The 19,055-nt window shown below is 33.2% G+C and overlaps 1 long non-coding RNA gene across 1 annotated transcript in view; it reads left to right on the plus strand.

The window, feature by feature from the left end:
* Positions 1 to 2,089: 2,089 nt before the first annotated feature.
* LOC144845296 (uncharacterized) overlaps positions 2,090 to 19,055 on the plus strand; it is a 190,422-nt gene continuing 173,456 nt past the window's right edge. Inside the window, exon 1 of the long non-coding RNA XR_013612532.1 lies at positions 2,090 to 2,352. This is a non-coding gene — a long non-coding RNA (uncharacterized LOC144845296). The remainder of the gene's footprint in view (positions 2,353 to 19,055) is intronic.

A 19,055-nucleotide genomic window follows, 5' to 3' on the forward strand; every position in this document is an offset into this window, starting at 1 on the left:
TGTAAAATCATCAATTTAAGGATTTATTTGTTACTTTTTATGTGATTCTTCTTCATAAAAGTACTTATGAGGCCCAATTTTAAGGTGTGGTATTCACAATAAGTTGCTTAACAATTTGGAGTCAAAAGGAAGTCGAAATAAAAACAGGTGCGAAACGGAACTAGCGCCCGATCTCTATATGATAACCCCGATCGTCCGTGGCCCCGATCGTCTGTTCACCGGGCATAGTAGTAGTCTAGGCCTAGCTATGCTAGAGCCTCCTCTAGCCAGGGAGATCTCCCTGCTCTAGCTAGGCTAGGAGGCCTCAATGCGGTAACGGGACGATTCGGCCCTGAGACTATTCGGCCCGGGACGATTCGGCCCTGAGACGATTCGGCACACTTACATTTATCGGCTTTATTTTCAGAGAGACTATGGGGCAGCACCACTAGGGATAAAGATGCAATAAAGCAAACATTTTGAAAACATTGTCGAAAATGATGATTTTTTAGTCACGCGAACGATGTAAACAAGTTACGCCCTCTGTTGGCCGCTTGGCGAATGCACGAAATAAACATGGTTTTCGAAGTAATAAATTGAAAAAATTACGTTTTTTTAGTAATTTATTATATATATTATATCAACTTTGTCAATATCAATAAAATACGGATTGTTAAACACCTTTAAAAATTTGATAAATACCAAAAAAAATGAATATGAATTTGGTCTAAAGTGAGACGTTTCGGCCCGGCCCACAAAGTGGGATGTTTCGGCCGAAAAGTGGGCCGAATAGTCCCGGGCCGAATCGTCCCTGAATCCCCGGCTAGGCTAGTCTACCCTACACGGGTGGTAGGGATCAACCCAGGCCTAGCCTAGTTAGTATTTTAACTAGGTTGTTATAGTTATTATAGTATTATTATTATTATATTCACAAATATTAATAACAAGGCTTACACAGATGACAAATTGTTTACGATAATAATTATGAAGAATCACATCCTTTAAAAAAAAAAAAATAGGCCTAGGCTAGCTAGGCTAGGCACACACGTACGCCTGAATTTTGTTTTGATTTTGACGCCCTCTTTTGTTGTAAAGCGAAGTAAACTTAAAGGGGGATTCTGGGTTTAAAATTGCTTTTAAATATCGTTTATTTATTAAATAAAAAATATTATAACAATATAGACATGTCAGAATGAAGAAGTAATAACGAGAAATTAAAAAATTAAATTTCATATACATTTTAGGGTAAATTCATGGAAAGTCTGTTTTTCAGCAGCTTAGGGAAGCTCATTAATATTCATGAGATATTCACAAAATCACGTCATCAGTGGATTCCAAACTCGCGACGTCATGTAGGTTGTGTTTGGCAACTAATTTACATCTCTCTCCCCTGTCAAACCACGACCACCCGATCATTGTGAAATACATTTTTTGTAGATTTTCTAAGCTAGGCCTAAAGTGTAATAATAACAGTAGTAGCATATATTTATTTGACATTTAATGAAATACAAAATTTAGTACAGATTACTCCATGGTACAGATTATATATAGATTATATACAGTTATACTATTTTTATACCTCGAATAGTTCAGATCGTATTATCGGCTTCAAGTACTAGGCTAGGCCTAGCCTAAATCATTTTTTCATGCCACGATGGCTACCCTACGTTTTAAAACATTGGGGCCCATCATGGGCCTAGCTAGCCTACTACTAAACGATTGGCCCATAAATAACAAAACTCAGTGGATCCAAACCCATCCTATCAACCAAACTCCTAAACAATCTAAACCTAAAACGTTCTACAAAATCGGCTGTAAATATTGAGGCAAAACAAGGTCCGATCGCCGTCCGCACGTATGGTGTCCCGATCGTCTAAGTAGGCCTAAAATAGGCCTAGTTTACTCTCCAAAAAATAAGATACTGCATCAAGCAAGTAGACCAGGTAGTAGGAAGGAGACCTGGCCGATCCGGCCCAGTTAAAAATTGAGCTAGCTAGTGTAGTAGACCCTATTCGAATTGATACTACCAGGCCTTTTACTATAGGCTACACTTGTTAAAATTAGCAATACTTATGTTTACAAATATTCCAACTCTCTCATTCGAGCTATGTTATCTATACCATTCCGGTAGGTCGAGTCGACCTTCAATCAAATACTGTACATCGTTTATGTTGTGATTATAAACGGGGTATACTCGACCCGACCAGTTTGGTATTGTATACTGTATCTGCTTATCACGTGACGATGCCAAGCATGGGCAGAGAGAGCACGTGTATCATCGTCTCGCTCTCCTAGCTCGCTCAGCAGGAATGTATACGTTACGCTTCATTGATTTTGAAGGCTTTCCCTAAGTCAGTGCGAAAATCGGCAAACGTAAAGTGCAAACATATCTAAGTTTTCACTGTTTTGATAAATTTTCATAGAAAATTGACTTCATAAATGGGAAGACCGACTAAAATTACATCAGATAAGTATAATTTTACAAAAGTAATTGATATGGTTAATGATAACGAGTCGTCGGAAGATTGACCATTTCACGAATTTCCTATTCTGTAACACAGTGTCATATCGCCGTAGCTGCACTTGTAATCTGGCCTCATTTCACAGCCTTCGTTCTGCTTCACTGGGCGCTTATATAAATTGAAACTTTTACCGTTCAAGAGACAAACAAATATATTTTACATTTTTTACTATTCATTTTAAACCCGGAACCCCCCTTTAAATTATTAGAAACAAGGCCAACAGCCATTAAGTCGCGTGCTACAATGCATAGTGATACCGGACCGACAGACAGACCGACCGACCGACCGACCGACATAGTGAACTATAGAGCAAAAATTTAAAATGTGTGTTTACCCACACGTCACACAGTTATTTAATGTATTAGATTAAACAAAGGTAATAGCTTTCAACAAAAAGTAATCAAAAGAAATCTTACACCTCAATCATGAACACTCATATTAAAATGATAACGTTGTTTTTTAGCCAATGACTAGGCCTAAATGATTAATTCAGCCCACCCAACTATCAAATTTACAGCTACTAAATCCACTAGGCCCTAGTAGCGTTGACTTTTTGGACACTATAGTGACCATAGAAAATGGTACACTCAAAACTGACCTATTCCGTAAACCCACGGATAAAAATATGTACCTGCTCCTTAGCAGTTGTCATCCCCGACACTGTACTAAAACATATCGTACAGTCAAGCATTACGTATCAGACGCGTTGTGTGCGAGAGCTCCTCGCCATTACGGGTTCAAATCTAGTTAGTATTAGGCTAATTTGTTTTTACTTTATTTAATGTTTCTTCATCGCGGGGTCCTGTTAGTGTTAGCCAGTTAGCGCTCAGAGCCGTTGCAACACTGAGTCGGAGCATTTTAGAACAATTTGTGTAGACCTTGTGCGTTGTTTTTTTTTTTATATATAGGCCTAGTCCTAAACTAACCAGTGACATTAATATCAAACCAATAATAAGTATTAATCTGATATCGTAGTCAATTATCACTGGTACATTAGTAAGTCTATTTGTTGTTGTCAGTGAAACAGGTCTGGAGGTAACAGACGACATCACGCCAGTAGTTTCCTTTAAATCTTTGTTTATGACGGAAAGTGGTTCGCTTTCAGCATATCTTGGAGCAACTTCATCTGGTACTTTTAATCTACAAACGTAGGAAGAGCCATTTGTAAGCTTAGACGCTGTTTCTGATTGTTCAATCCAAATGTGTGTATTATTATTACGTAAAACATGAAATCGTGATTCGAAATCCCATTCTAACTCTGGTTCAGGGTTTGTCTTTTCACACAAGCAAGTCACAATGGCAACTTCTCCAATCTTATAAACTGACTTTTTAAACCTAACAATTGGATATTCATCTGATGGTATCTCACGTACAGTAAGCTTCCCAATTCTGGAAGTTAGCAGGATATTGCCATTATATTGTAAAAAGCATTGGTAATCTCCTGCATCTTCTCTCTCTACTGGATCAATCCTTAAAAAGTGTTTTGCATTGCCATATTGATTGTGAATACTAATGCGGTCCAGATCAAAACCATTACTTGGTTGGTTGATAATGTAAGACCCTTTGGTCCAAATGATTTCATATTTTTGTTTCATGTCTTTCGGAACATCTTTAAAGATACAATTGACATATGCTTCACTTCCTTCTACTGCTGAATTGTCCATTGGTTGATAAAGAAACTTGACCGCAAAAGTTTTATGGAAAAATAGTACAATGATAAATATGACGTATTTGTACATTGTCGTCTGTGCTCGGTGCGTTAGTCTGAAAATACCAAACAATGTATTTACTGGAAAGGCTAACCAATACGTTAGATGTAAATAATTCAATTATTGAAATATATCACTAGTCTGATCCTCAATAATTAAATTTAGTAAACTACACGTTGTATTTTATTTTATTCAGTCAAAACCAACAGCAATAAATACCGCCACTAACAGGTTTGAAACATACAAAACAATACAACATCAAAAACGGTTAACAATAAAATACAAATAAATAAAAAAATATATATAACATAGATCAGCATGCCATAAACAATTTCAATTTAAAATTTATATACTTGTTAATACTTGTTTCAGGACATTTTATTCTTTGGTAACATATTATTTATTACAGATAATTGGACGGAAAGAGGTACAATATGAATATAATATTGTATAAAGTAACACTACATACCTTGGAGTTGATAATGAATGTTGACTCTTTGAATTGCAGTAACACAATGTAACTAACTCGAATGCTGAAGTCATATTAAATCAAACATGTTATGTTTATCTTATCAAACAGGTTACACCGATAGGTTAATATGTTTATATTTTTTAATGGACAACGTTAAATTAGGTACGTTACATAAGCAGCAGCGTGATTATGATAGTATCTGTTATTTATTTTTTGATAATGGCCTAGCCAGGTTGTTTGATCTTTCTCTGAATAAGTGTCGTTGACTTTAATATTATTTTATTCTGTATTATATCATATCATATCATATCACTATCATTATTGCCTTTTTCATTATTTTTTCTTTATTCTCACAATCAACAAGGCAGTGCAAGGCATCAATTATACAGGTTGATCAAACAAAATATGCATTTAAAAACAAAGAAATTTATAAAGCAATCATAATCAAGATCACCACCAACAAAATCTTACAGGCTGAAAACTATTACTTAATAGTCTTATGACCTAGGCCAGATATGACCTGGGCCAGATTTGTATGCATTTAAAGGGAGAATATTATATCTCAACTGTTATAGGATAATTTTACCTCAAGTAATAACATGGGATGTGTGACAAATATTATGATCCACCGTATCAAACGCAGCACTCATTTTCCGACATCCATCGCACGGAGGATAGTTGTTAACACGCAGTACAGAGCAGTTTCAATACTGTGATGTGCTTTATACGATGATTGAAACGGATCAAATTTTCGATTACTTTTCCAAAAAAAATACAGATTTGATACTAGTCTATAATAAAATAGGTTCTCTGGATCAAACCCCGATTTCTTTAATAGAAATAGACCAGTTTCCAAAGATAAGTTAACAACGCGTGTAATTAGTTGAAAAACACAGTCGACGTTTTAATTAACAAAGTGGGAATTGGATCTGCAAGATTTAACAGACTAGTTCTTTTCCAAAATGTCTCTTTTATCACTTCCAGGTTCGAAGCTACAAAGAAAGAGGGACAAGTATAACCAAAGCCGAATAATACTAGTCTAATAGTTGAAAAAAAAATATAGGCCCTACCCTTAGCGTTTTCGACGAGCATATTGACACACACACACCGCTGATGTAAATATTTCTGTCTATGAAGTTCTTAATTTTGTACGATGTAGTAAGTGTCGTGTCCAGATATTGTATGAAAGAAAAAACATCTGGAGATATGTTGCTGTGCAATACTTTAAGAGGTGCCAGCCATCATCCATAATGTACTGTAACCTCTATCAAAATGATAAAAAAGCGCGAGAAATACATTGATGTATTTACATTATGTTTGATTGATACATTCTTGGATCTATTCAAGCGAACGCTTTATAATAATAATATAAACCACCATTTACATCAAAAGAAGAATTGAATACTCAAATAACGTTTCCTCATCAAAATGGCAACAATCATTATCATTTACCTCTGAATTAAACTTAAGTTGAATACATTGCATATAAGTGCAATTGAATTCAACTTAACTGCTTTTAAGTCGTCATTTTTGTTGTTCGTAAGTTAAAAAGCCAAAGTTTGAACAGTGTTCTTACCCAAGTCCGCTTATTGACATTTGAGTTCTTGTTCAAAGATGAAATTGTTTGCATTATAATATTACACTAGATGGTTTTTATTTATTTTATCCATTTACTACCATCGATCTTTAATGAGGGTAGATTTTTCAGTTCCAGTGAAGAAACTGACCACTAAGAGCCCTCAATACATACAAATACAAACATATAAGATATAAAGTATTCAGAAAAAGTTAAGTATATAAAATATGCACATTGAAAATCAAAATCGTTAAAATTCTACTGATCGTTATCTCCATTCGTTTATACCTACGGGCATTAAGCTTTTTTTTTGCAATTTTAAGTAGGTCTACATGAGATAACGTTTCCTTTTGTTTACTGTAATATGAATTTTATTAATTTGAAAATAACGTCAGTTGATGAAACTTTTAATTTCATAGTTAGTAAGTGAAATGGAATGGAGAAAGTGGGACGAATATACGAAAGACAACATAATTAATGCTAAATAATGTCTCAAAGAATTCTTGCCTGTTAAATGCTATTCGTAGACAGATACGGATTTGGTTATTTTTTCGAAATATCTCAGACACTGTAAGCTGGTAATTAGAATAATATATAGAAACATAATTGACTGAACTGATAAGAGAAGTATTGTAATAATAGGATTAACGACAGTTTTAGATTTTTCAGAGGGTCGAGACTCATCAGAAATTAGAATTTCATTCGTTATATCAGTATGTATTCTGTGAACTTCTGCGGTAGTTTCGTATGTCAAGCATTCTTCAATTTGGATCGTCATATTCGTTGATTTCAAAATATCACCAGCGTTCACTGTACACGTTATGTTTTCTCCATGCAATTTACAAGAAACACGTCTGATGAACAACTTGTGAGATAAATTAGCTTGTTGTATTGACTCATTAAAAATTGCATCATTCGTTGAATTCCATCGAAATTGGATTTCTTCTTTGAGTATCTCTTCAACATGTGTAGGCATGCTGCTTTGAACATTCAATGAACTTCCGCGATTCCGCCATTCAAACGCTTTGCACCAAATGTCTGCAGATTGGTTAACCATAAATGCAGTTGCACTGATGTTGACCACAATATGACGTTTAATAACAACGGTAGATGTACACCAATGTACGTCTTTCGTTTCCATTGTGCATGTGTAATCAGTTTCCTCATCTCTATCCATTGCTATGAACATAGCACTACTAATAACCTTGTTCTTATTTGTAGTATTAGTAAAAACTGCGTGTTTAGGGAAATTTTCAACATCCCAGTACAGCTTCAAAGTTGGATACAATTTACTTTTTATGATCTTCATTAAAGAAAAGAGAAAGTTTAAAATGGTTTTTTTTGTATAAACTAAACACTTCAAGTAAATAAAATAAAGAGCAAAATATTACAATTATTATGCAAAACAAAAATTGGTTAAACATACAAATAAAACAATATACTTGGTGGTAGGTAAATAGGTCACATATTTTTGTAAAACCTGTTCCTATAGACCCAAGAAGTGGTCAGATATTGCTTACAATGATGGTCAAAAATATAATTGTCAAGGAACAAGTAGTGTTTATATACAATAGTCCGATGGAGTCCGCAGTAATTTATAGTTTGTTTTTAAGTTCATTTTACAACTCATCTTTTATTTGTGCAAGTCCAGCGCAATCAAAAATAAAGTGGTCAACTGTTTCTTTTTTATTATTTTCATTGCACAATGTACATTATGCCAGTAAATTCAGCTGACCACTTGCATAATAGCCTTTAATAACTTTGGCCATCTAGATAAATTAGCTCCGTTAAACTTTCTTATCGGTTATTATTGTTTGGTCATACACTTTTATCTATTAGCTTACGTCATGGTTTACTGTAGTGTCAACAGAGACAGATATTATTGGCAGATACATAGATTTGTTTATTTTTCAGGGAAGTGTTTTTTTAATGTTCATTTTATTGACATTATTTTCCAAATTAGCAGTATGTAGGCTTATGTAGCCTATTACGAGAAACATTGTAATGAAAATAATTTAGAAAACCATTTTATAAGAGGCATTTTACAATACCAATTTCCTTATTTGACTCGATTAGTTGTACCTTGTGTTTTAAAGAATTGTTTGGTTTTGTCTTTTTAAAATTAATTAATTGTAATGGTGTGATCTTGATTACAAATGATAGCTGATGATGACGATGATGATCATGACTGGTATTATAAGCATTATGGCGACGAAATGGCAATGACGATAATTTATCATGTCCCAACGATACTACAGAAACATTAATAATGTGCCTGCAATAGATTGACTGATCTTGTAACACTGAATACTGTGTACGAAAACACTAATAAACTAATTAACGAATAAACTGCCGGTGGAAACGGCGTTTAACCGATTCCACTCGAGAAAAATTAACCGACAATTATCTCATTCAAATTATCGGATAAATGCAATAATTTTTAATCTTTGACCTGAAGGACAAATTGTTACGTTTGATGGGCACCTGGTTATTTGGTAATGACTGATCATGCGCACTTTTAATTACTTACCTGATAACCGATAACTTTGTTTTGGCTGCCGAGACACGGCCTCAAAGTTGACAGATAAAGGTCATAATCACGTTGCTATTCCACTTCTTTGAATAAAAAAGTAAACATATTAATGACGTTATTAGGTGCCTCGGATCATATGAAAAGGTTTTATTGAGAACCTTGTAATCAATTTTCTGTATTGGAAAATAAACAATTTATTACATTGTTAATTCCGAAAAAAGGTAACCTTTAACAAAAAAAAGTAAACATATTCCTATCATGATTGCTGTAACATGTTTGTTGTCACCTTTGTTGACACTTTATTGACGTTGTCAGGAGCCTCCGATCACATGAAACGATTTTATTGAGAATCTCGTGAAAGAAGTAATAATGTGCAGTAATGTCAGTTTTGTTTTCATTTTATATTCGGTATCTATTATCAATAAAAAGACATTGACTAACAATACATCGAATGAAATATATCGCTGTCACTGCTCTGTGTATTTTCTCTATAGGCTCAGACATTTTTATTATTATTTTGAAATAAGCGAAATGTCACCCGCACACACAATAAAAGTTAAATTACTAAAACAAATTGTAGTTCACGTAAAGTAAATGCCTTTAATCAATATAATTGATTAGTTGAATATCTGAAACAAATTAATTTCAGTAGTTCACGATACGTTGAACCACTAAAATATTTTTTTATTTAATATTGAATGGCGCCACCAACGGCCATTTTGCCGGAAGTGACGGACCCGGAAGCCAGTTGAACAACAGCGCGAGTGTGTGAAAATAACCCTGTGATATCCACAAATTTCGATAGGTAACGCTAAATTTTGTCGTTGTAAATAGCATCGATGTGAAAACTAATGTTATCAAATCTACGTTTCGCGGTACATCTGAGATAGATAAGGTAGGTATCCAAGGCGGAGATTTGTACCGAAGTTTTTGCATTGTGCTCGCCTATGTCAGAATTAACCATAATTTATATATAGATGAAAAGGAAAAATCATGGAGTAACTTATTCTTTACTCCATGGAAAAATACACGAAGAAAAATAGTTTAGATAATATAATATTTCGATGAAAATTACCCAGAAATTGTAATGTAAAGCAAGTGGTAAACCACAATAAGGTATTGTACGGTATGCTATAAGGATATGTTGCTAAAAAACTCGCTTAAATTTAATATAATATAAACAAATATTAGAAGGGTTGAAATACTGTATGATGTTTTAATTTTACTTGACAATGTGAAAGTTCAGAAAAGAGGGCGCCATATATTGTTTGGATTTCTAAATAATAATACTGCGTATGAATTCTATTTATAAATCCTTACTAAAATGTGTTTTTTTTATCTTCACTTAATTATTAATATAAGGAATATGGGTAACATGTTTGTTGTCACCTTTGTTGACACTTTATTGACGTTGTCAGGAGCCTCCGATCACATGAAACGATTTTATTGAGAATCTCGTAGAAAGAAGTAATAATGTGCAATAATGTCCAGTTTTGTTTTCATTTTATATTCAGTATTTATTATCAATACAAATGAATTGACTAACATTTCTCTATGTATTTTCTGTATAGACATTTTTTATTAGGATTATTTTACAATGTGTTTAAATCATCCGCGCAATAGTGAGGAGTAGGCCTACCTTTAAATTACAAGCAGTCATAAAATACAAAATTAAATACACACGCAAAAAAAAGATACAAAAGAAACAATGCTTTTAGCAAGCCTTTTATTTCGTGGATACACAAATATAGAAATAAAAAATGTTTGGCCTAACAAGAATATTTCATCCAATGAACAGCATAGGCCTACAATATTCTACTTATAAATGCAACAGATTAAAAAATATACTACATTTCTACAGAAAATACGTAGGCCGATATTATACAAAATTATAACAAACACAACAATACTAATAAAAGAATTTACAAAATGAAAAGACAAAATACACGAAGAAAAATAGTTTATATAATATAATATTTACAATGAACATTAACCAGAAATTAAAGTTAAAATTGTAATGTAAAGCAAGTGGTAAACCACAATAAGGTATATTACTGTATGCTATAAGGATATGTTGCTAAAAAAGTAAGTAACCCGCTTAAATTTGATGTAATATAAACAAATATTAGGAGGGTTGAAATACTGCATGATGTTTGATTTTACTTGACAATGTGGAAGTTCAAAAAAGAGGGCGCCATATATTGTTTGAATTTCTTCATAATAAATACTGCATATGAATTCTATTTATAAGGCCTTACTCAAATTTAAATTTAAATTTTTTTATCTTCACTTAATTAATAATATAATAGTTTTCATTCAGATTTAAAATAACAAGTTACTAGCACTTTCTAAACAAAGCTTTTGTATATAACCTGCAAGATATTCCAGATTATTTTCTTTTAAGCAAAAACAAAAATTTAGTTGATAAAAGTAATATAAACAATTATTTAACATTGAAATTTATATTTAGAAAAAAAACCAACAATAATTTAAATCACTACTTGCCAAACAAAATAATTATAATTGATTTAATTCTCTAAATTCATCGAATAAAAAAGGTCAAAACTTAAGTTAATATGACAAATTTGGGAATTATTAAGTAAAATTATCACTTACTAGAGGGTGAGCTCGCTTCGCTCGCTCCCCCTCTAGGAAGTGTAGACGATGGTTCCCGGAATGATAATGTTCTTCTTTTACGTTTTCTGTCGGTTACCATTATTGAAAATGCGCTTGACATTCGTTTCGGGGGGGGGGGGGAGGGGGGTGAGGGTGATTATTATTCAAAGTGATGTTTTATTGGAGAGGCGTTTATTCAAATAAATATCATCCTAATAAGTATTAATACATTATTTAATTTAAACATCTTTTGAAACTAACTGCCGTGACAGAGTGGGCCATTTCGGCCCAAGAAAGAAGACATTACGGCTTGCAACATGGGCAGACATCTCGGTCCTAACAGGACACAGATAGCCTACAGTTATTCCTGCCAGCTTACCTAATAAAACTCAGCTATCGGTATTTCACTCGATTAATGTCTTATCATCAAATCTCCCTATGTAATTTTATAATACTATTACCCACAATATATTCCGATTCTTTATGGCGTATATTTAATTTGATCTTTATTAATTAGCAGTATAATTTTTATTTTTTAACTACTGTACCTTTCACAGGCGCGGTCCGTTCCTAAAATAAACAAAAAACTAAAATGGCTATGACTAATGGCCAACTTAAGCTCCAGTCCTACGATAGTATCTGTTTTTTTCTTCCGTCTTCCAAAGGGACACTGTATTGATTGATGGAAAGTGCCTGTTTCCAGTCACCGTTAGGGTCAAATCTATTATTTTAACTGCTCCCTTGTGTATAAAAGAGAGAAAATAGTTGAAACCAAGTTGCTGCAAGGTGAACTTATCATAAACCCGGAAATAACTTGACCGCCAAGAATTGAAATTGAGTAGAAAATCTACTGTTGAAATCATAAATGTTGTTAAAAAACTCTTTATAATATCTTGCTAAGATAGAAATATGGAAAAATAGCGTCGAACTGCACATTAATGTTATCAAATCTACGTTTCGCGGTACATCTGAGATAGATAAGGTAGGTATCCAAGGCGGAGATTTGTACCGAAGTTTTTGCATTGTGCTCGCCTATGTCAGAATTAACCATAATTTATATATATATGTGATATGACGCAGTAGTTGTTGGTAGAGATGTGACAACCTCTACCGTTTGCATCAGTGCATCTGTCTCCGACAGCTCAATTTACATCAATACAACTGGTGTTCTGTTGTCACAAGCTCTTGAGGGGCGGATTGGGTGACACTGCGCTCTGAATTCGTCTGCAGGTTTTGCTGGGAATATACGGTTACTTCTGGTGTTGTATCAACCTCTGTGGTGATAACTTGTCGTTGTAGTACAATTTGATAGCAACTTGTTCCTGCTGAGGTGCTTGTGGCAGAGCAATCGGTTGCGGCTGTTGTTGGCTGTGGCAGAGGACCTTGCTCAAGAGCTTGTTGCTGCTTGTCTTGCATAATTCCCATAAATCGGAACAGTCTGTTGAGCCTGATACATTGCTGTGTGTCAATGCTGTCTGCAGAAGAGCAGATATCGGTGGTGCAATATTCTGTGGCACTGCTGTTTGCAAAAGAGTAGCTGTCTGAGGCATCGCATTTTTTGTCACTACCGTCTGAAAGAGCGTTGAAGTCTGGGACATTGTAGAAATTGCACCAAGTGCATATTCTACAGAACCAGGTTATAATGTGACTGTCTGTAGAGGAACTGCAGTATGCTCTGGTAACGGAATACTTTTATATATTGTAATTTCTTGATTGTGGAAATAAGGTTGGCTGCTGTGCTGTGAATTCTGTTTTTTTTTAAAAATCCGTATAAGTTTTAAATCATAATCAAAATGTCAAAAAGACTGTGAAATACTGGAATAAGCAAAATATGGCCTGATACGAACAAACAATTAGCTGCGGACATAAGAAATAATAAAATGATAAAAGAAATGCACACTGAGGAAAGTTTCTACATGTTCTTTTTAGGAATATTTTACAACAATCACCGAATATCTTCACTAATGCTTTATCTTACCACCACTACTGCATGATTATTTCCGTTTTATCTACTAAATTACGTCATGGTTTACTGTACTGTGTCAACGGAGACAGATATCACTGACAAATATTTATATGCATTACATTTGTTTATTTTTCAGGGAACTGTAAAAATAATGTTCATTTTATTGAAGTTAAGATTCCAAATTAGCAGTAATGTAGGCTAATGCACAGATTACGAAGAAAAAAACATTCTTTTTATAATATATATATATAATAATAATAATTTTATTTTATATGAGGCATTTTACAATACCAATTTATTTATTTTAAGACTCGGTTTGTCATCAGGGTGGTGATCTTGATTACAATGATAGCTGATAGCTTTGATGATGATGATGACGACGACGACGATGACGACGGCGATGATGATGATGATGATGACTGGGGTTATAAGAATTATGACGAGGATGAAAATGACGATACCCATTGTGACAGAATAGAATTATAGTATAACGTATTGATGCTAGGAATTATTAGAATTTGTCCTGTCACAATACTACTACAGACACATTAATAATAGACCCAGCAATAGGTTGTTTAATCTTGTGACAATTTGTGTACAAAAACACTTAAAAGACAGATAAGGATCATAATCACGTTGCTATTCAGCTTATTTAATATTATACCTTATCCTTTGACCTAAAAAAGTAAACATATTCATATCATGATTGCTGTAACATGTTTGATGATGGGATAAAAATAACATGTTTGTTGTCACCTTTGTTGACATTACCAGGTGCCTCGGATAACGGTTTTATTGATATATTACTCGCAGAAAGAAGTAATAATATGCAGTAATGTCAGTTTTGTTTTCATTATATATTTAGTATCTATCAATAAAAACGAATTGACTAACAATAAATCGAATAAAATATATCGTTGTCACTGCTTTGTGTATTTTCTCTATAGACATTTTTTATTATGATTATTTTAAAATGAGCTTTTAAACTTAAATGTCACCTGCAGTATTGAGGAGTAGGCCTACCTTTAAATTACAAGCATATAATACAAAAATTAAACAAATTCTAAAACACACACAAAAAAAGATACAAAAGAAACAATGCTTTTGGCAAGCCTTTTATTTCGAGAAAAGAAAGAAATAAAAATGTTTGGTCTACAAGAATATTAACATTGGATTATGGATGCAGTCACCTCAATATCCAAATCCAATGAACAACATACAGTATTCTACTTATAAATGCAACAGATTAAAAAAATATATACCACTACGTAGGCCGATATTATACAAAATTATGACAAACACAACAATACTATTAAAAAGAATTTACAAAATGAAAAGGAAAAATACACGAAGAAAAATAGTTTAGATAATATAATAGTTACAATGAACATTACCCAGACATTAAAGTGAACATTGTAATGTGAAGCAAGGGGTAAACCACCTAAAGGTATATTACGGTATGCAATAAGTATATGTTGCTAAAAAACAAAAAGTAACCCGCTTATACTTGATTTATAAACAAACATTATAAGGGTTGAAATACTGATGATGTAATAAATGTTTTTTTACTTGACAATGTGAAAGTTCAGAGAATTGAAGAGGGCGCCACATATTAATATGTTCGTTATCAAAATATATTGGAACATTATTTTAGTACTTACAATACCAATTTTATTACTTTAAAAAATGTAATAGTTCCCTGTTTATTGCAGTAGTTATTGTAGTCGTTTACGATTGTTAAAACACTAGAAGTTGTGTACAAAAACATTGCCAAAGTCATTTTCAAAAGAAATGTTTACAGACTATGATAAACGATCATAATCACAATGAATACCATTATTAATCTTTATGGACACCTTGGAAAAAGTAAACATGCTGTAAAGGATTTGTCCTATGATAAACATTTTTTATTTAATGTGACTTGAATATTACTTTAGGTTGGTTACATTTTTTTTTTTTTTTTTCAAGAGTCAACTACATTGATTGTCTAATTCAAGGTATGTGGAACTTTTTAGAATAACTTATATTCAGTGTGTATGTTATCATTGATCTGACTTCAAATAACAAAAGGGGAACCATGATTCGATCTTTATTTGAAAAAAAAATACATTGGAAGTGTAAAATAACATTGTATTACTTGTTGGTTGGTATGTCCACTGTGTATGCCTAATCAATTGTTTTGTATTTTCAGTCAGTCTGAAAACATATAGGTAACAATGTGCAAAACTAGATGTAAATATGGTTTCGTACTTTTCATTGTACTATTATGCCAGAACAGTTTTGCGGCAAAGTTTGCTTATGAACCAATGGACAATTCAGCAGTTGAAGGAAGAGAAGAATACGTGACTTGTATTTTTAGAGACATCCCAGAAGACATGAAACACAAATATGACGTCATTTGGACAAAAGATTCTTATGTTATCAGTCAACCAAGTAATGGATTTGATCTGACAAGATTTACATTTCACAATAGATATGAAATTGCAAAACACTTTTTAACTATTGATCCAGTCAAGAGAAAAGATGCTGGAAGTTACCGTTGTTATCTAAAATACAATGGCAATATCCTTCTTACTTCCAGAATTGGCAAGCTTACTATACGTGAAATACCATCCGATAAATATCCAATTGTCCGGTTTAAGAAGTCAGCTTACAAAATTGGAGAAATTGTCACTGTGACTTGTTTTTGTGAAAAAACAAACCCTGAACCGGAGTTGAAGTGGAACACAAATATACGATTTGGTTTGTCTGACGACAATTGGCCGATTGAATCAAATACTACACACATTTGGATTGAAGAATCTGTAAAAGCAACTGTATCTACAAATGGCTCTTACTATGTCTGTCGACTAAAAGTAGAAGATGAAGTTGCTCTAAGATATGGTCAAAGCAAAAAACTTTACATCATGAAAAAAAAATCTAAAGATACAAAGACTGTATTATCAGAAACAATATCCGTTAACACCAGACAGGTTTTTTGGACGACAAAGAGAGACAAAGTACCAGAGAGAATTGACCTTCAATATCCTTACTATTTCGAGAGAAAAGGCCTAATCGTCATTATTGCTTTCATATTATGCCTATTATGCCTATACTGCCTAGTAATATTACTATTAGTTAGTCCCCTAATGTTGTATAGGTTGTCTAGGTCTGAGGTAAACATACAAAAGATGATAGTAGACTATCAAGCGATGTTGTCCCAAGAGACCAGCTCTACCGAAACCCGGAAGAATAATTATCCCCTTCGTCGAGTCGGGAGTTTTCATCGGAAAATTAAACAAGAAGATGATTGATTTTCTTCTTTGGTAAACCAAACCAGCAAAATGCAATTACAAATGTAATTTTACTCCTCTCTGATCAAACGACTAAGAAATAATAATTATCATTAGGCGCGGTATACATATCCATAGTTAGGGTTAAAAACAAAATGGAACATTTTGTCCAATTGTGACAGAAAGTGTTGTTATTGACCTTTGACTTTGGGAAAAAATCCCCATTTTAAATAAATTTTATTTTTAGTCGCGTGCAACGCGACTCTACAGCTCACTATGTCGGTCGTTTGGTCGGTAAACATTAACTTGTATGGCCTTGTCTTGAAATCAGTTTCATCTAGCTAAGTCAATTTTTCAGAGTATATTCACATGGCCACGAATCGATTACATTTTTCAAAATTGTCAAAAATTATTTTCGATGAAATTAGAGTACGTTTCAGGCAATTTTAAGCGTTTAAAAAATTGCCATGAGTGCGCAGATTGTTGCACGCGCACTGCGCGTTAAACGTTAATACGCACTCCTTTTGCACGATTTCTGTTTTACAACCTTTCTTTATTAATATCATCATATTTGATTCACTTTTCAACTCGAAATTACGTTATACGAGCACATCAAAAGTGACAGACTACGCACGTGTAAGTTAACAAAATGGTGAAAATATGCTAAATTTTTAAATTAATATAGATCGTCAGAATGCTTGGGAACACCTATTTTGCATTTCATTTTCTTAAAGTGTATCATATGTATGATTTATTATGAAATTAAGAAAACAAAAGTTGATTAAGTCATCATTAATCGCATATTAAATTTGTTTTTAATAATTTCGACAATCAAACATTTTTTCTTAGGCCGAAATAACAAACTTAACATTAACTTTCTTTCTTAATATGTTCATATATTAAATTTAAAAGTATATAGTTTGACAGTGCATCATTTTTTTATATTTTTAACGATGTCATCATAGTAAAAAATTATAATTCATTGCGGTATGTAATAATCTATCTGCACCAAAGTGGTTACTGCATAGTAAATACACGGAGGAATCTTTCTACAACTTTTAGTCAGTTGTGTATGGCTCGGTGGTACCGAAATCGAGTCTCACCTTGGGAAACGAAACGAAATAAGAAGCTTAGAGACATAACAGCTTCCTCAATATGTGTGCTGTTTCCAGGATGGCCGACATCTGAGCTCTTAACTTGTCATGCCATTGTGTTTGCATTTTTTTAAATTGTTCCAAGAGCGCCAATTACATATTGGTATTTTCTGCCAATGTCCCAGTGTACCCGCAATGCCACCTTATCATGAGGCTCCCTACACTCTCTCTGGGCGAGCATCTTACATCCACTAATAATATGTCTTACAGTTTCAGTAGAGTCTCCACACAATCTATATAACGGTGTTTCTGATCTATACTGCTAAATTGAAGAAAGGTTTAGGAATAATTCTATAATTTTCGTCAATAGTATCGTTTTCGTCAGTATGTAATTGTATAGTTATTGTAATATTTTACTGATCAATCACATTAACATTTTATGTTATTTATAACTATTCTGAATAAAAGTTGCTGTGGCATTGAATCTTATCTTCTTGGTGGATATTACTTACCTTTTTTTTAACTGTTTATACAATGGCTACAAATTATAGTAAAAATTATTCTTAAATAGAAAATATCGTCACATGATTAATCAGGAAAATTAAAAAGAGACCTAACAGTGCCGTATTCAAAAAACGTTATATACAAATAAATATGATATAATTAAAAATTACACGAATTTCTCCGTTATAAAATATACAATCTTTCTTGAAAACAGTAAAAAGAAATCATGTATTAGTATGAATGCAACAAATAAATGTAAATCAGAGAATACATTTTTGTCTTGGTAGAGCAGGTATTTAGTTGTTCTTGTTAACTTGTGCAACCAGCATATAGGCGTATATTGATACAAAACAATAAAAAAACAAGGCCAACAGCCATTAAGTCGCGTGCTACAATGCATAGTGATACCGGACCGACAGACAGACCGACAGACAGACCGACAGACCGACAGACAGACCGACCGACATAGTGAACTATAGAGTCGCGTCCACGCGACTAAAAACATTGAATTCATGGAATTTTTTAAAATTACATAGATAATAAAATTAAGCATTTGGTACTTTAATGACTAACATTTTCGATCTAAGTTCACGACCTAGAATATAATTGAAAATATAGCAACATAAAATCAGAAACAATTTCTAAGTAATAATCCTTAAAACTTTGTAGTTTGAAATATACTAGCCAAGATACACCGAGATATGGGTTGTCAAGAAACCTATTACACACTTACCTCAGATTAACCGCATTACACATCACATTTTTGCGGTAGAGTTTGCTTATGAACCAATGGACGATTCAGCAGTTGAAGG

Source organism: Antedon bifida, chromosome 6, assembly GCF_963402885.1.
Source record: "Antedon bifida chromosome 6, ecAntBifi1.1, whole genome shotgun sequence".
NCBI lineage: Eukaryota > Metazoa > Echinodermata > Crinoidea > Comatulida > Antedonidae > Antedon > Antedon bifida.